Genomic DNA, 18,649 nt, shown 5'->3' with positions numbered 1-18,649 from the left:
TTATTTTCAGAATATATATATATACCTGAAACGATTTTGGCGCGAGACCATGTATTTATGTTATCGGCACGAGGCCGTATTTATGTTATCAGCACGAAGCCGTATTTATGTTATCGGCACGAGGTCATATTTATGTTATCGGCACGAGGCCGTATTTATGCATGATATTGGCGCGATGCCGTATTTATGCATGATTTCGGCACGAGGCCAAAATTACTATATTCTCGGCACGAGGCCATAATGATGTTATATATATGATCATGTATTATATGTTATCACAACCAGTATGTTAGTTTAGTTCAGTTCATGGGCTTGGTATTGTAGCTATATGTAGATCAGATATCTACGCTTAGACTAGTGCTAACCATTCCACGAGGGGATGAGAGATGGATAGTCGATGTGACTTTCAGTGAAGTGTGGACATCTACTTGGTAGTTTGGACTAGGGTGTGGCGGGCTCATCGTACTTACAAACATATTTGACTCGGCAGTGGTCGGCCAGCCATTGTCGGGTCCCGCCTTCGGGCTGCACAACTCGTCATAGGGGGTAATACATGACACCAGCTAACTATTCATCCTGGATTTATTTTCAGTATTACCGGTATAACAGATGTTTTATGTATGATATGACTTATTAGAAAATATGAAAGCATGTGATTATTTAGTATGATATGATGGACATTTATGAAATATGAAATGTATTGTATACGTATAATTGCATTAAATATTCATGTTGCCACACAACTGTATTTAGTTTATTTTCCCTTACTAAGAAGTGTCTTACTCCCAAACTTTATTAATTTTTCAGGAGCCCTTGAGAGATCGGCGGGTCAAGGCCGCCGTTGAGCTAGTGAGATTACCCTGTGAGAAGGGTAAGATTTTGTAATAGGGTCAGAGTTATTTTGTGTTCGACCCTAGAGATTTTTGATGTATATGAGGTATATAGAAGTACAGTTTTATAATGTTATAGAAAGCTCTGATATTATGCTTTATGGATGAATGTTTGGATTTTATGTTTATTGCTGTGTAGAATTTCGCTGTATTTGACAGGTGTCCCCGCTACCCACAGGTTTGGGTTGACTATTTGATCTATTATGTGACATTTTATGTTAAGAAATTGAGAGACGTTACATTTAAATTCTTGTATACTAACTTTTAAATTCCTGTATACTAACTTATAAATTCTTGTACACTAACATTTAATTTCTCATATACTAATATTTAATTTCTTGTATACTAACATTTAATTTCTTGTACTCTAACTTGCATACTAACACATACTATCTTGCATACTAACATTTACTTGTCTATTAGTTCCTTTACACACATTTACGCACACACCTTTTGCACACGTTGTTTGCACATGTTTGTGCTCACACATGTTACACATGTTGTATACATGCATGCATTCATATACACCCACACACACATGCATGCACGCATTCATATACACTTTCACATACCCACATGCATATATACACGTATTCATGCATGCATGCATGCATTGCATCATCACCCACGACTTCATTCATTCATGCATGTGCATACCTACCACACATCATGCATGCATGCGGGTTTGTTATTGTCCATGCATTATGCATGTCTTTGCTCGTTCATGCATGCATGCATATGTATGCCCATTCATGCCATGCATGCCTTTCCATCCTCACACATACACACATTCACATCCATGTACATGCATGCATGCCTTCATATATACTCACACACACATGCATGCATGCATTCATTCACACTCACATGCACATGCATACACTTGCAAACATGCATCCATATACACATGCATTTACATGCATATGCATGCATACATGCAGTCGCACATACACACACGTTCACATTCATGCACATACATGCATGCCCTCACACTCAAACACACATTCACGTGCTCATGCGTGTACATGCATGCAATGCACGTAGTCACATGCTCATTCCCATCCATGCGCACGTACACTTGGGCATTTTGATATCACCCATGGCATTATCATCCAGGTTTTTGTCCATCCATGCCGGTATGTATGTGCATGCTCATTCACACACCATATGTGTCGTTGCTCATTCATGCATGCATGCATATGCATGCTCATTCACACACCGTGCATGCGCTTTCCTTCTTATCCATGAATACATATGTTCATGCATCATGTCATCATCTAGGTCATTGCTCATGCATGCACACACGCATGTGCATATTCGTTCACACCACGCACATGCATGCTCACTCGTGCCTCACTTGCATACGCATATTCATACGTTAGTGTCATTATTCATTCATGCATGAAGGTACGTGCACATGCTCACTCTTGCATGTACTCATTCATACACGTGCACATTCATACACGTACTCATCCATGCATGCATACACATTCATGCTCGTACTCATTCATGCACGCATACACATTTATGCACGTACCCAATCATGCATGTACACTGTAACACCCCGACCCCGAGGGGCCTGAGATATTAACTTTTTACTACTAATTTACAGCGGAAGCAAATAAACTCAATTATTATTAATCCAGAGCACTAATTATCCATATTACAACCATTTATTTCAAAAGAAGAAAAATTACATAAGCATAAATATCTGGCATCATACTAATATTTCTAAATAATCTTTATTTTTCTATCCCCACCCGCATGCTTGCTAAGCCTGATTTTCAACATGCTTTTCAAAGTTATCTGAAATAAAAATATGATTGGAGTGAGACGACGCTCAATAAGTAAATAAGATTATTATTAGTGTGTGGCAAAAATAAGCTTTTTAAAAATTTCGTAAAACAATATTTAACATTATAACTTCAAAATTTCTTTTAGAATAAATATAAATTTAAAAATTTCTACATAAAATTTTTACCATCAACTATAACAGTAAAATTTTATAATCATATAATATAACTGTTAAATTGAACTTTTAACTTTAAAGCTGTATAAATATTTAATGATAAATATACATATACTTTTCCTTATACGTTTTCTTTAGATCGTCATTTAAGTACTAAAATGATCATTTTCATGTAAACTTATACTTTTCCTTCAAATCATCAGTAATTTTATACACGTAATTAAATATGTATAAACATATATTGTAAAAACCACCCTTAGGCCTGTTTGCCGTAAGTCATGTTTACCCCCATGACTGGGTTGTGCGGTCCGAAAACTGGACTTAGCTGGCTGACCGACCAAACTAAATCAACGTACGTAAACTTTAAGTGAGATTTTCCTTATTAAGTCCTGGTCCGGAACCAGGTGTGCACTCAGGATAAATCCACTAACATAAATAACCACTCTGTAAATAGTGTGGGTGCACTCTGATCCATATAAACTTTAAGCTGCGGTACCGAACATCTGTAACTTTGAACTTTCGTTGCCATAAGGGGTTTTAAAATCATCTTATTATAATTTATGTAATTTAAAATAATATCGTGAAAATATCATCTTTACTCATATTTTCATATAAAAAAAAAATGCAACTTAGAAATAAACTCATGCCACACAATTTTTGTGTTAAAAATATATATAATTTTATTTTTGAATAGAAAGAAATGCTGAAAATTTACCCGAGGGGATTAGAACATTTTTTAACCCAAAAATATATGCAAGTATATTAAAGATAGAACTGGTATAATTAAATATGCGTAAAAATAAACTCATGGAAATTTTGTGGAACTAATTAACATAATTGAAATTTACTTATAAAATAAACTCGGGTATGAATTTTAAATTAAAAAAAACTAACATAATCAAAATTTACTTATTTTCTTCCTTATGAACACTGTAACTATCTCTAAGAAATGAGATCGGAAAGAGTGGGTGATTAAGAACTTATTCAAAAATTCTCTCTCCACCACAAATTCTTTCATTCACTAATCCTTCTCTTCCTTGGAAATTTGTTGTGAAAAATGAAGGTTGAGAGCTCCCTATTTATAGGAAAATTTTGGGGAAGAAATGAAAATTATAAAAGTATGGGGAGATGAGTGAAATTATAATTTTTAAAAATTAAAGAATGGGCAAGGGATGGGCAAGGTATGGGTTGAGTATGAGATAGGGATGGAGGCCATGTGGGAGTGCTTGCCACCATTCCCACTAAATAAATTTTTAATTAATTACTTACCTAATTAATTAATCAATTACTTAATTAATTATTTTATTATTTTTCTTAATCATTATTATCATTATTATTATCATTGTTATTAATTTTAAACTACTTTTAGTATTTATTTATTTTATTTTTGAACAAGAATTAAATTTAAATTTTGAAAACTCATGTGGGTGGGCCCCACATGATCTTATGGGCCCCACGTAGTCTTGTGGGCCCCACACAACTTCGAGACCCAAATGGATCGTATGTAACTCCAATAATCCTCATACGATTTTATGAGCCCTACACAGTTTCGAGACTCGTGTAAACCTTCATACGGTTTCCGGACTCATGTGGGCCCCACACAGTCTTGTGGGCCCCGCATAGGATACCTATATTATTGTTATTTTATCATATATTTCTACAAAGTATATTAGTTAAAACATTATTTTATGTACTTATTTACGTATATAAATAGTGTCTTGTGGTTCCGGGACTCATGCGGACCCCACATAGTTTTGTGGGCCCCACATATGATACCTATATTATTATCATCTTATTATGTATTTCTACAAATTATGTCTATTTTTATGTATATATACTTATTTATGTGTACAAATAGTGTCTATCCTGTTTATCCTATGAAATTTCATTTTGACCAGGCCGACCTCTAGGGAGCGACTGAGCCGCAATGGTCTCTGAGCACTCGCTTAGACAAGGTCTTTCTTAGACATCAAACATGGAATCAAGGATCCTATAAAAAAAAATACTTCTGTATTGATATTAACTTAATGACCATTTTTGTTATTTTATTATTATTGTGCTTTAATCGTATATATATTTTTGGGTCATCACATACACTTTCATGCATGCACTCATTCACATGTGCACATTCATGCACGTACACATTCATACACGTGCTCATCCGCGCATGCACACACATTCATGTGCTACTCATTCATGCACGCACACACATTCATGCACGTACCCAATCATGCATGCACACATTCATGCACGTGCACATCCCTGCACACACACATTCATACGTGTGCGCATCATTCACACACACATTCATGCACGTGCTCGTTCATGCATGCACACACGTTCTTGCACGTACTCATTCATACATGCATGCATTCATGCACATGCTGATTCATGCATGCACGCACATTCGTGCACATGCTCATTTATGCATGCATGTGTGCCCATACACACGCTCATCCATGCATGCACGTGGTCATAGATCATGCATCATTCATGCACTCTAACATACACTTGCACACACAAACTCACGCAGAAGGCAACGCGTGTTGATTGGTCTTAACCAAGACCTTAAACTAGTTTTCCCCCGTACCGGTCAATGTTTGACTGGTTCATCATTCCCGGAATCGGTTCACGCTGGTCTTCTCCATTGCACTTGTATATTATTATTTAGATATCCATAAAATTCAAAAAAATCACAAAAATCTCAAAAAATCCAAAAAATATTTTTATACTTTGATTTTCATGGGTTTTTTTTATTTTTTTATTTTGTGCTATTTTGAAGTTCGGGAAAAATCACAAAAATCACAAAAAACGTTTTCACACTTAAAAATCACAAAAAATATTTTTTTAAACCCAGAAAATCATTTTCATCTCGAAAAAATTTCAAAACCTCCCGGAATAGTAGTTTCCTACTTAGAAAAACCTACAGATTTCAAAACTCTAAAAGCGTACTTTGTATCCTTATTTTCTTGATTTTCCATCCCAACGATTGCAACCAAGGGCATAGACTGTTTAGAGTATTGGATTGCCCCAGTTCTGAGGGAATACCTATATTGTATTTTCATTCTTTTGATTTTTGAAAAAGAGTAATTTTGACAGGCTTGTTAGATTTGTTTTGGGAATAATTTTTTATTAATCTAGTATCGTTCATAAGAACGGGAGCGTAGGGGGTGCTAATACCTTCCCCTCACGTAATCGTACTCCCGAACCCGACTCTGGTGACGCAGACCAATTCTACCCCTAATGGGGTTGCAATCAAGTGTTCTAACTGTACTTCAAAAGGGAAGTGACGACTCCATCGTACACTTTTTTTCTACGAAAAATCACATTTTCAAAACCACACATCCATTTTTTCCAGTTTGTAGTCGCACCCATTTTTTGCCAGAGAGTGGTCTCTCTGGGCAGGGTCCAGGACATCGCGACAAGTTGTGACTAGCATGCAATATAATAAGTTCTTAAGCATCAGTACATTGGCGATGAAGTTCAAAAATAAAACAATAAAACAATATGTTAAAATAAAAGATATATAACAAGTATTTCATTTCAAGCATACAACATTCTATAAAGGAATTTCACTCATCATTTCAAAAATATTTTGAGAAAAATTATTTCTGATTTTATTTTTGAGAAAGGTTTAAAAAAATTTCGACAGCATACTGAGTGTAATTAGAACAATTTCCCAAAAAAAATGACCTGAAAAGGAGTTTATATATATATATATATATAAGAGCATGCGAGAATCCTAGATTCACTACTAGCATGCAATATACAAATCTGCATAAGTCATGCAGATGACATTTATACTACCAGTATCAACTCAATCTAGTATATTCACAAGATATTCAATGAACGCGCAATAGTTGTAACTAGCATTCAATATAATAAGTTCTTAAGCATCCGTTCATTGGAAATGAAGTTCAAAAATAAAAGAATAAAAAAATATGTTAGAATAAGAGGTATATAGCAAGTATTTCATTTCAAGCATGCAACATTCTATAAAGGAATTTCACTCATCCTTTCAAAAACATTTTTAGCAAAATCATTTCTAATTTCATTTTTGAGAAAGGTTTAACAAAATTTAGCAGCATGTCGACTGTAATTGGAACAATTTTCCAAAAAAATTTGACCTAAAAAGGAGTTTATATATATATATATATATATATATATATATATATATATATATATATATATATATATAGAAGGGCATGCGAGAATCCTAGATTCACTACTAGCATGCAATATATAAATCTGCATCAACCATGCAGATGGCATTTATACTACCACTATCAACTCAATCTAGTATCTTCACAAGATATTCAATGAAAGCGCAATAGTTCTGACTAGCTTGCAATAAATAAATAAATAGTCATATGCAACCTAATAGGTAACCAAAAAGAACTTAGTCAGTGTTTCGGAGCCCTTAAAAAAGCGCTTATAACACTTATCACTTACAATAAGCACTTTTGTAAAAAAGTGTCGTTTGTTTGTACTACAACAAACACTTATTGCAGAATGTATCAAAGTTACTCATACCTTGTGCACTCCGGTTAAAATTTCAAATTAAGATGCCTAGGCAATTCCATATTATGAATTATTCATTTATGTTGACCTAATAGGTCACACCCAATTTTGATCATGACGAATACTCTTGGTACTAATAATTGTACTTAGGCTTGCATATAGGTTTAGTGAGCACGTATATTCGGACCAAAAGACATACCATGATGGCGTGTCGTGTTCGTGCCAAAGAATGAAGAATTGTGTCTTGTATTTGTATTTATTATTTTATTTCTTCATTATGGGATATAATGATTATGGACTGTACACCTTGCGGCTTGTAATAATTTGCATCATGCATGGTAGGTAGTGAAATTGGAATAGTTTTCCCAAGAGCGCGGGTGAATTGGAATTTAAAAATTTTATTCCTCCTTTTTAATACCTTTTGTGTTATATCAATAATCAATACTCAAATACAATCAAAATTAATTCAGAGTAATCACAATCAAAGTAAAATTATCAACCACTTAATTCTTGCAATAATAGCCCTGTATCAATATGAAAATTTACTGAACTTGTATAAGCTCTATATCACAATTACACTTCTTCCCAATGTTCGGCTTTTAAATAAACTTTCAATATAATAAGTTAAGGAAGATCAACCAACGTAGTCCCTTTCGGTTTCTACAATCAATGCTGATCAAACCAAAACAAATTACCTTCCGGTCTATTTAGCAACCGAACACTCAAAATTTGTTAATTTTAAAGCAACCACATAGATTTTAACTTTTGCTGAAAAAATGAAGAGTAAGGAAGAGAAAGAAGAACACATGATTTTATGAGGTTCAGCTTCAACACAGCCTACGTCCTCGTCCTTGGCAAATTCACCAAAGGATTCACTATCACCGTTCCTTTACTAGGTGGAACAATACCATTTACAACACTCCTTGGGTAAGGCTAGAGCCCACCTTCTCCAAACAATATCCCCTTGTTTGGTCCAACAATTCAGCACTCGAACCGTCAATCAATCTATTACAAAGATTCAAAACAAGGCGTACAAGAATTTGCTCCTCAAAGAACTGATTAGTACAAATTGAAAAACTATGTACTTCAGTAAATTCAGAATATGAAAATTCAATAAGAAGCTCTAAAGATTTATCACCGTAAGTATCTTTCAATAGATGAAAGAATCAACAATTGATGCACAATCACAGTGACAAACTCAGCAAGACTTTGGAGATTTTTGTGAGTGATGAGAGTACTAGAAAACTTTCAGAATTTCAGTAGGTTTTGAGAGAGTATGATAGCTGAATTGATTTCTTGGTGTCTAAATTAATAAAACTTGAGGGTATTTATAGAAAGGCTTCTTGCTTGTTCCCCAAGTTTACTTGGAGTAGGGTCCAAGTTGTAAATTAGTTTGGGCTTCAAATAATTTAAATTTCAAAAATATGCCCTTTGAAAATTTTGAAATCTACCGCGAGCCAAGAGACTGTGTAGTCATTGGCAGTCGGCTGTCCATGTATTACAACTACAAAATTCACAAACAGAGAGGTGGCAGTCGCGTGTCCTCAGGTTGGTAGTCGTCTGTCACCATAACAACTCAGTTTTAAAAACACTCAGAAGGGTCACAATCAACTGACTAAACACACCCAATCGTCTCAGTTTTCATTGACAGTCGTCTGTCAGTTGGTTAACAGTCGTCTGTCAAGCTTCTGTCTTCTTTGTTCAGGTTTCTTAACTTGCCAGTCATCTGTCTATTGACATACAGTCGTCTATCCAACAAACTTTCCTTCTTTTAAAAACATTTTTATCTCTCTCATTTTTGCTTACATATTCTTGGAGTATAAACTTGTTTAACTTTAAAAAACATGTTCCAAGACTTTAAAAATTCAGAATTTTTAGTATGTCTTTGCCTAATGCACTTCAAAATGAAAATTCATATTTGAATCAACTTTGAAGTACTTGCAAAGCTTGTTCTATAAACACATTTGACACTTCTTTGCTTTGAGTCCTTTTGATGCTGATCTTGGATCTTTCATACTTCTCTAAACTTTCATTATGGATCACTAGAATTAATATAAGGCTTTCCTTGTTCTTTGATCCTTGAGAGCTTTCATGCCAGGGTATGTGAACTTTGAGCAAATTATCTTTGCTTGAAATAATATCACTTGGAAACATATTAGATAACTTTACTTTGTTATTATCAAAATCAAGAGTTCGTAAGCCTAACTAGGCCAACAATCTCCCCCTTTTTGATGATGACAAAGAAAGAGCAAAGATATAAAATAAAATTAATGCTCCCCCTGTCAATAAGCATAGACTTAAAATAATCTCATTAAGACATAATTTCAGAAGGGTAAAAGTTTTAGATTGAAAGTTTCATATTTATCATAGAAGCATATACATATATAAAACTCATAATTCATAGAACTCACAGTATATACATATATAAACTCATAGACTTTGCTCACACACATACTTCCCCTTTTGACATCAACAAAAAGGCATAATACAACCAGAAACTAAGTATGTGTAGCATACAAAATAGAAAAAACAACATCGAAAGTCTATGTATCAGAATTAGTGTCACTATCTGCAGCAATTCATTTTCCTTTGGATTCCTTTTCTTCTTCTTCTTCTTCTTCAGCTTCAGCAGTGTGTTCATTTGATTTTGCTTGGGAGTTTTCATCATCATTCTCATGACTCTCTTTATTTGAATTAGTGTCATTTTGTGTGACATGATGCTCTATTTTGGTAATGCGTTGGTCCAGTAAAGAATATTTATCATCAATATTTGAGATCTTATCTTGAAAAGAAGAAAAACCATCCCTCATTTCAGAACTGAAGCTGGTATAATGCTGATAAAATGGAAGAAACCATGTAGGCATATCAGCTTCTTCTGGTCCTGGGTTAGGTTCTTCTGGTGCTGGTCATGTCGGCCTATTCCCCCTAAACGTCCATCCCTCGATATATTTCTTGTAACCTATTCTCTTTAGTGTAGTGGAGGAGAATACGTTGTAATGGATTCGCTTCACTATTTTTGAAGATGGAGTGAGGACATGAAAGTGGGCGAAGACCAAGGAAAGAATACCTCCATATGGAAGTCCAATTTTGGGAGATTAGAGTTTCATGACCATCCATTTTAGTATGAGACTAGCTAAATCTAATTTCTTCCCTTTTAATGTGCACCACATTACGAAGCAATCGAAGAAGGATCAAAAGATCTTGATCTGGGAATTATATTATAAGCAATGATCTTGTGGAGAATTTGTGTAACGTCCTCAAAATTCTTACCATTTTTTTTATATTATATATATCCATATGCATACCTAAGCAGCGAGAACACATATCATACAACCATTCACATATATACTATACAATACCAGAATTCAGTATATATAGGCTATAGTCATACAAAAATACCCCTCCAACATCATTTACTCAAAAATATACACAACTCCGACGAAAACTCACCCTATAACCAGGGTAATCAAACTACTCTCTATCCGCGAGCCTGATCTGCTCGCCTAACTAACTCACCTAAAAAATGTTAAAATAATAGGGTGAGATGACGCTTAGTAAGTGGAAATATGCTATTACTAATGTGTGGCAACTAAGTTAAGAATACTTTTTATATAGCAACTGAACTGTAATGCAATAAATAATCTGTAAAGCATATCTTTCAAGTAAATCTTTCTTTTTCAATATAAAATATACTATATCGTCTATACTTTCTACTTTTCATACTGATAATATCATACCATACTCATCATATACTGTAAAACTGTATACATATACATAACTGTACTTTATCCCTGAGACTCTGTACGTCATGATTTGACCCCTCATGACAGGATTGTGCGGCCCGTAGGTGAGATTTCATCTGGTTAGCCCTCCAAATAAGTCAATATACTCTACTCTACCTCAACCCAGCCAAACTGCATCCACTCCTAGGTTCGGGACTGACTACTACCTCGTCAAATCGGCCCCCTCCACCCAGTGAACTGGGGAGTTGCAACCTCTTCGAGCACGGCTGACGGTACCCACACACTATCTGAGATATGTGGTTGTACTCTATTTGTATATAGCAATGGTACCGTGCTCTGTAATCTATATCTGTACTGTATCTGTCTGTAATCTTTCCACAGGGATCTTATACTATATATATACATACTCTTTTACTGTTTTCATCATGTTTTCAAAATTACCATAACGCTATCTTTTTGTACTGTAAATACTGTATCTCTGTATACTGTATCTGTAGCATCTTGATACTATCTCTGTATATCTGTCTGTATACTTTGTATGTTATGGTAATAGGAAACATGACATACTATAACTCTGTATATATTGTTCTATATAAAGCCGTGATATATATACTAATCTGAATAAAACTGTATACATGTATATGTATATATATATATATATATATATATATATATATATATATGCTAAATGAAATTATTCATATAAAAACTGTATATGCATGTAAATTTCTCTGTACAATCTCTGTGAATATATATATATATATATATATATATATCTATATCTACATATTCTGTATAACTCCATATACTGAGAAAAACTATATAAACTGTATATGCTGTCAAAATCTGTGTATTCAGTATAGTATGATACATTATAAAAGTTGCATAAATTCCTTTATCACATGAAAATCTACTCAGGCCACACAATCATTTAAACTCATATTCTGTAAATATTATATAATAAACTAGTATAAATATATGTTTATGAAATCTCTGTTAACTTTATTAAAATCCTAGCATAGCATATTTCTCTTACTTTAATTTTGAAAAGTCCCTATAAAATTCTGGTTGTAACGACCTGCTCCTTTTTCACATATATTTTTTTTAATAAATAAATTATCATCACATCATACATTCTAACTCAGCAAGTCACAATCCACCTGAGCCTGTGGGCACCAGGGATATATCAAAACATAAAGCAGAAGCCCTAGCAGCAGAAAATATACAAACATGTACATCTCAATATCATATACCACAATATATCAGAGTTACTAAAATCACTGTATTTTCATATATACATCCCAAAAATAAAACCTAGGGACATTTCCCACAAAATCTAACTGTCCCTACAAAACCTACCCTTCAAAAAGGGCAGATAGACCGTACTATATCAGCGGGGCTTTTCCCGCTCTTTTATCCGGGGCTCCTGAAAAGTTAATAAGATTTAAGGGTGAGACACCTCTCAGTAAGGGAAATAAACTAATACCAGTGTGTGGCAACATGAGTATTTTGTGTTCTACATATACCATACATAACATATTCAATACTGTTTATCAAATCTGGGAAAACATACATATATATGAACACATAGCAGAATATACTGCATTTTCATAAACATATCTCATCTCATACAATAATAATAACATAAAACAATCCTGGTAGGTTAGCTGGCTGTTGTCATCTATTACCCCCACATGACTGGGTTATGTGGCCCAAAGGTGGGACCTGACAATGGTTGGCCGACCACTGCCAAGTCAAACAGTAGTCTGTAGGTCCGATGGGTCTACCCAGACTGGTCCGTACACCAGGGGCGATAACAGCACACTTCTTGAAAATAACCACATCGACCATCCAATCTCACACCACTCCGTACAGCGGCGTTAACACAGATATCATGATCACGAGGACCATGGACACATAGCAACGGTACCGTGCAAGTGTTAGCCTAGACCAAGTCAACTAGGTTCTGATATCATATACATATACTAAAATCGTGATACATGGATAACTGATATCATTAATTATCAAATCATTCATATCATTTTTCACATATACATATATCATGAAAATCATCGGCCCGTACGCGCGGTATTTCACATTTTATCATAGCTCGGCTCGTACGCTGGCAAATCACATAGCACAACCCGTATGCTGGCAAATCACATAGCTCGGCCCGTACGCTGGCAAATCACATAGCACAGCCCGTACACTGGCAAATCTCATCCACATAGCACGGCCCATACGCCGGCAAATCACATATACATATAAAAATATCTCAGCCCGTACGCCGGTTTTCCCATCATAAAAAATCCGTGCCATAATCAAATTCCTAGAAAAAAGTTTTTCATACATTTTATACTCATGCCACACTGAACAAATTTTCCACATATTCAACATATCATCATTTAAATAGTATTTTCCAAATATAAATCATATATATAAATATATTTATTTTTCCTGAAACCAGATGCTACATATATATACATGCATTTTTTCAAAATAAAACTAGCTTAGTTTATCCCCTTACCTGATTCCTGAAAAGCCCCTAAGAAAATCTTTCCCGTACCCACAAGGTTCTCAACTCAACACCCTGAAAATAAAAACTCGCAGAATTAAAGTTTAGTATTTTCGTACGTACAACATTTTCTATAACTATCACTAAGTCAAATTCGGTTTAAAAAGTCTTACCTTAACTTAGGGATGATTCCTAACGTTCCCAATCAACACCCCTGAAAATGAAAATTTTCAGTATTAAAGTTCAGTATTTTTACGCGTATATATCTTTCTTCAATTATCAAAAATCCAAATATTGAATATAAAGTCTTACCTTGGATTTGGGATGAAATCTAACTTCGTTTCCCTGACGATTCGCTCCGACAAACTTGTAGAGAATTTCACCAGGAGCGTCGTGGTGGCTTCGGTTTGTCGATCCGGCGTAAAACTAGCCCAGAATCGAAGAGAGAGAGAGTCGTAGGAGAGAGAGAGAGGAGAGAGAGAGAGAGCACTTCCAAAAAAAGATCTAAGCAAGCTTCTTGAAGAAGCTTGCACACCATTATGTGTGTGTATATATATTAATATCATAGTAATCATTAATTAAAGTAAAGCTTCTTCAAGAAGCTTTCACACTTTATATATATATACCTTTAACCTATATATTAAATGTTTATCATAATAACTTACTTATACACACACACACACACACACACACACACACACACACACACATATATATATATATATATATATATTCCTTATCATACTATTCATTTTACTTGTTAATTTAGTAAATTAATTTTATTTTATTATTTTATTATTATTATTTTAAATTTTATTTTTCCCGGTTACTACATTCCTCCCCCCTTAAAAGAATTTCGTTCTCGAAATTTACTGTTTCCATAACTCGCCATCCTTTAATCAGGAAAAAGGGTCTACTCATTTTATTACTTACCCTCACTTATGGCGGAGGAATACCGTGGTTACATTCCAAGTCTTGGAAGATTACATGTACAAAAGAAACTTCTCCTAGAGCTAAAATACTACACTATTCAAATCATTACATGTACCTGCAAAAGAAACTACCTAACTACTTACATTTTATCCACTCAGACTTCTTGAAATAAATGCGGATATCTCTGTTTCATCTGCTCTTTGGACTCCCAAGAAGCCTCTTCTACCACATGATTCCTCCACAAAACCTTTACCTGAGGAATTTTCCTGTTACGTAGTTCATGTACTTTCCTATCCAGAATCTGTACTGGTACCTCCTCATATCCCAGTGAATCACTAAGCTCCAACTCATCATAACTAATGACATGAAAAGGGTCTGGGACGTATTTCCTCAACATAGCAACATGAAATACATCGTGAATCCTGGACAATACAGGTGGCAAAGCTAGCCTATAGGCTACCGGTCCCACTTTATCTAGAATCTCAAATGGACCGATAAACCTAGGACTAAGTTTACCCTTCCTCCCAAATCGCATAACCCCTTTCATCGGAGTTATCTTCAAAAATACGTGATCACCTACGTCAAACTCTAAATTCCTGCAGCGATGGTCGGCATAACTCTTCTGTCGACTCTGAGCTGCATTGAACCTGTCCTTGATAAGACCAACTTTATCACATGCCTGCTGAACCAGCTTTGGCCCCACTACTCGCCGCTCACCCACTTCATCCCAAAACAAAGGAGAACGGCATCTCTTACCGTACAGAGCCTCAAATGGTGTCATGCCAATGCTAGACTGATAACTTTTATTATACGCAAATTCTACTAATGGAATGAACTGAGTCCAACTACCCCCAAAGTCTAGTACACACGCTCTGAGCATGTCCTCTAATATCTGTATCATCCTCTTAGTCTGCCCGTCTGACTGAGGATGGAATGCCGTACTAAACGATAACTGAGACCCCAGAGCATTTTGCAGACTTCTCCAAAATCGTGATGTGAATCGTGGGTCTCGATCTGATACAATAGATACAGGCACCCCATGAGAACGTACTATCTCCTGAATGTAAATCTTCGCTAAACGGCTGAGGGAGTAGTTGATCTTGATAGGAATAAAGTGGGCGGTCTTCGTCAATCGATCAACAATCACCTAGATGGCATTATGGCCATGTAACGCCATCGGCAATCCTGACACGAAGTCCATCGATATGTGATCCCACTTCCACTCCAGGATGAATAACGGCTGCAACTACCCTGCCGGTCTTTGGTGCTCAGCCTTTACCTACTGGCACGTCAAACATTGCGCTACATACTTGGCAATTTCTCTCTTCATACCACTCCACCAGTATGACTCTCGCAGATCTCTGTACATTTTCGTACTATCGAGATGAACTGTATACAAAGATCTGTGAGCCTCCTCTAGAATAGTCTTCCTGATCTCAGTATCGGCAAAAACACATAATCTGGAGTGGAACTGCAAAGCTCCGTCATCTGCGATACTGAACTCCTCCCCCTGCCCACTCTGTACTCTGTCTATCACCTCCACTAGCTCTGGATTTTCCTTCTGGGCAGCTTTAATTCTCTCCTATAGGGTAGGTTGTACCACTAGGCTGGCAATACATACTAGGAGATCACTCTCCACCAACTCTATGCCAAGTCTCTCCAAATCCATTATGATCGGATGCTGGATCCCCATAGCTGCCAACACTAGCTCCCTGGATATCCTGCTCAACGCATCAGCTACCACGTTTGCTTTCCCTGGGTGATAACTGATGGTACAATTAAAATCCTTAATCACCTCCAACCACCTTCTCTACCTCATATTCAGTTCTTTCTGCGTAAAGAAATACTTCAAACTTTTATGGTCAGAGAAGATCTCACACTGCTCACCGTACAGGTAATACCTCCAAATCTTCAGTGTGTGTACCACTGCAGCCAACTCAAGATCATGGGTAGGGAAGTTCTTCTCATATTCTTTCAACTGTCTCGATGCATACACCACTACCCTGCCATGCTGCATCAATACACAGTCAAGTCCCTTTAAGGACGCATCACTGTAAATGGTATACCCCTCACCCCCATACAGAATGATCAATACAAGCGCTGTGACTAACCTCTGCTTCAGCTTCTGAAAACTCTACTCACAGCTATCATCCCACTCAAATATGACATTCTTCCTCGTCAGTCGTGTCAAAGGTCCTGACAGCGCTGAGAATCCCTCAACGAAACGACGGTAATAGCCTGCTAGCCCCAAGAAACTCCGAATCTCCTGGACATTTCTCGGTCTAGCCTAATTCACTGCAACCTCAATCTTGCTAGGATCCACAGAAATACTGAACTTGGCGTACAACATGCCCTAAGAATACGACCTTCTCAAGCCAAAATTCACATTTACTGAACTTGGCGTACAACTTCTTTTCCCGAAGTTTCTGCAAAACCTGCCTCAAGTGCGTCTCATGCTCCTCACAGTTCCTAGAATAAACCAGTACATCATCAATAAAAACAACAACAAACTGGTCTAGGTATTGGTGGAAGACTCTATTCATCAAGTCCATAAATACCGCAGGAGCATTTGTCAAACCAAACGGCATCACTTGAAACTCGTAATGCCCATACCTGGTCCTGAAAGCCGTTTTTGAGACGTCTTCTTCTTTCACCTTCACCTGATGGTAGCTAGATCTGAGGTCAATCTTCGAATACACCCGTGTACCCTGGAGCTGGTCAAACAAATCATCGATACGGGGTAAAGGATACCTATTCTTGATTGTCACTTTATTTATCTCCCTATAGTCTATACACATCCTCATAGTCCCGTTTTTCTTTTTCACAAATAAAACTGGAGCTCCCCACGGAGATACACTGGGTCTTATGAAGCCCTTATCAAGCAGATCCTGCAACTGACTCTTCAACTCTGCTAACTCCACCGGTGCCATCCGATAAGGTACTTTAGAAATCGGCGTTGTACCGGAAGGTAGATCAATAGAGAAATCTACCTCACGATCAGGTGGCAAGCCTGGTAACCCATCTGGGAAAACATCTATAAACTCCTTTACTACAGGCGTGCTAGCAAGTTTCAATTCATTCTCTGACATCTCTTTTACAATAGCCACAAACCCCTGACAATCACTCAACAGTAGTCTCCTGGCCTGAATAGTTGAAACGAGTTGAGGCGGGGATTGCACACGTGACCCTACAAACTTGAATTCAGCTTTCCCCGGAGGTTTGAATATCACTTCTCGTGCTTGACAATCTATGCTCGCAAAATTGGCCACTAGCCAATCCATGCCAAATATAACATCAAACCCGTGCATGTCTAACACTATCAGATTAGCAGACAAGGTCTTCCCTTGCATATCAACTGGACAATCTCGAAGTACCTTACTACATCTTCCTACCGACCTAGTCGGTGTAGATACCAACAGTTCAACATCTAATGATTGTGTTTCGGCCTCACATAATTTAATACACCCCAAGGATACAAACGAGTTTGTAGCTTTTGAATCAAATAATGCAATAACTTTAAAAGAAAGCATAATGACCATACCTGTCACCACGTCACCTGATGCCTCAGCCTCACCCGGCGTCAGAGTAAACACCCTGGCTGGAGCCGTATTCCTTTGTTGGCCCCTACGTGGCGCCTGGTAACCTCCCCGGTATGGTCTAGGAGCTGGAACTGCATCTGGTGGAGTAGGGCAATATCGTACCATGTGCCCCGATCTACCGCAGTGATAGCACACCGGAGTTGCATCTGGTGGGGTAGGGCAATCTCGCACTATATGTCCCGATCTACCGCAGCGGTAGCACACTGCACCACCAGCTCGACACTCTCCCCAGTGCCTCCTACCATAAGTCTAATAAACTAGAGGACCCCGCCCTGTCTGCACTTCGCCTCCTCCAGTCCCCTGTCTCCGCCCTTTACCATGATTACCTCTCCTCCACTGACCTGGCCTATGACCCTGCTGGTAGCTCGTAAATGCAGATCTCTTCCTCTATCCCTACTCATCCGCATCAAGACGCTCACCAATCTCTGCCAAGGCCGCCCTGTCGACCAACTTAGCGAAGTCCTGGATCCGTAGCACCA

Source organism: Malania oleifera, chromosome 13 (assembly GCF_029873635.1).
Source record: "Malania oleifera isolate guangnan ecotype guangnan chromosome 13, ASM2987363v1, whole genome shotgun sequence".
Lineage (NCBI taxonomy): Eukaryota > Viridiplantae > Streptophyta > Magnoliopsida > Santalales > Ximeniaceae > Malania > Malania oleifera.
Note: the sequence above shows the minus strand (reverse complement) of the source record.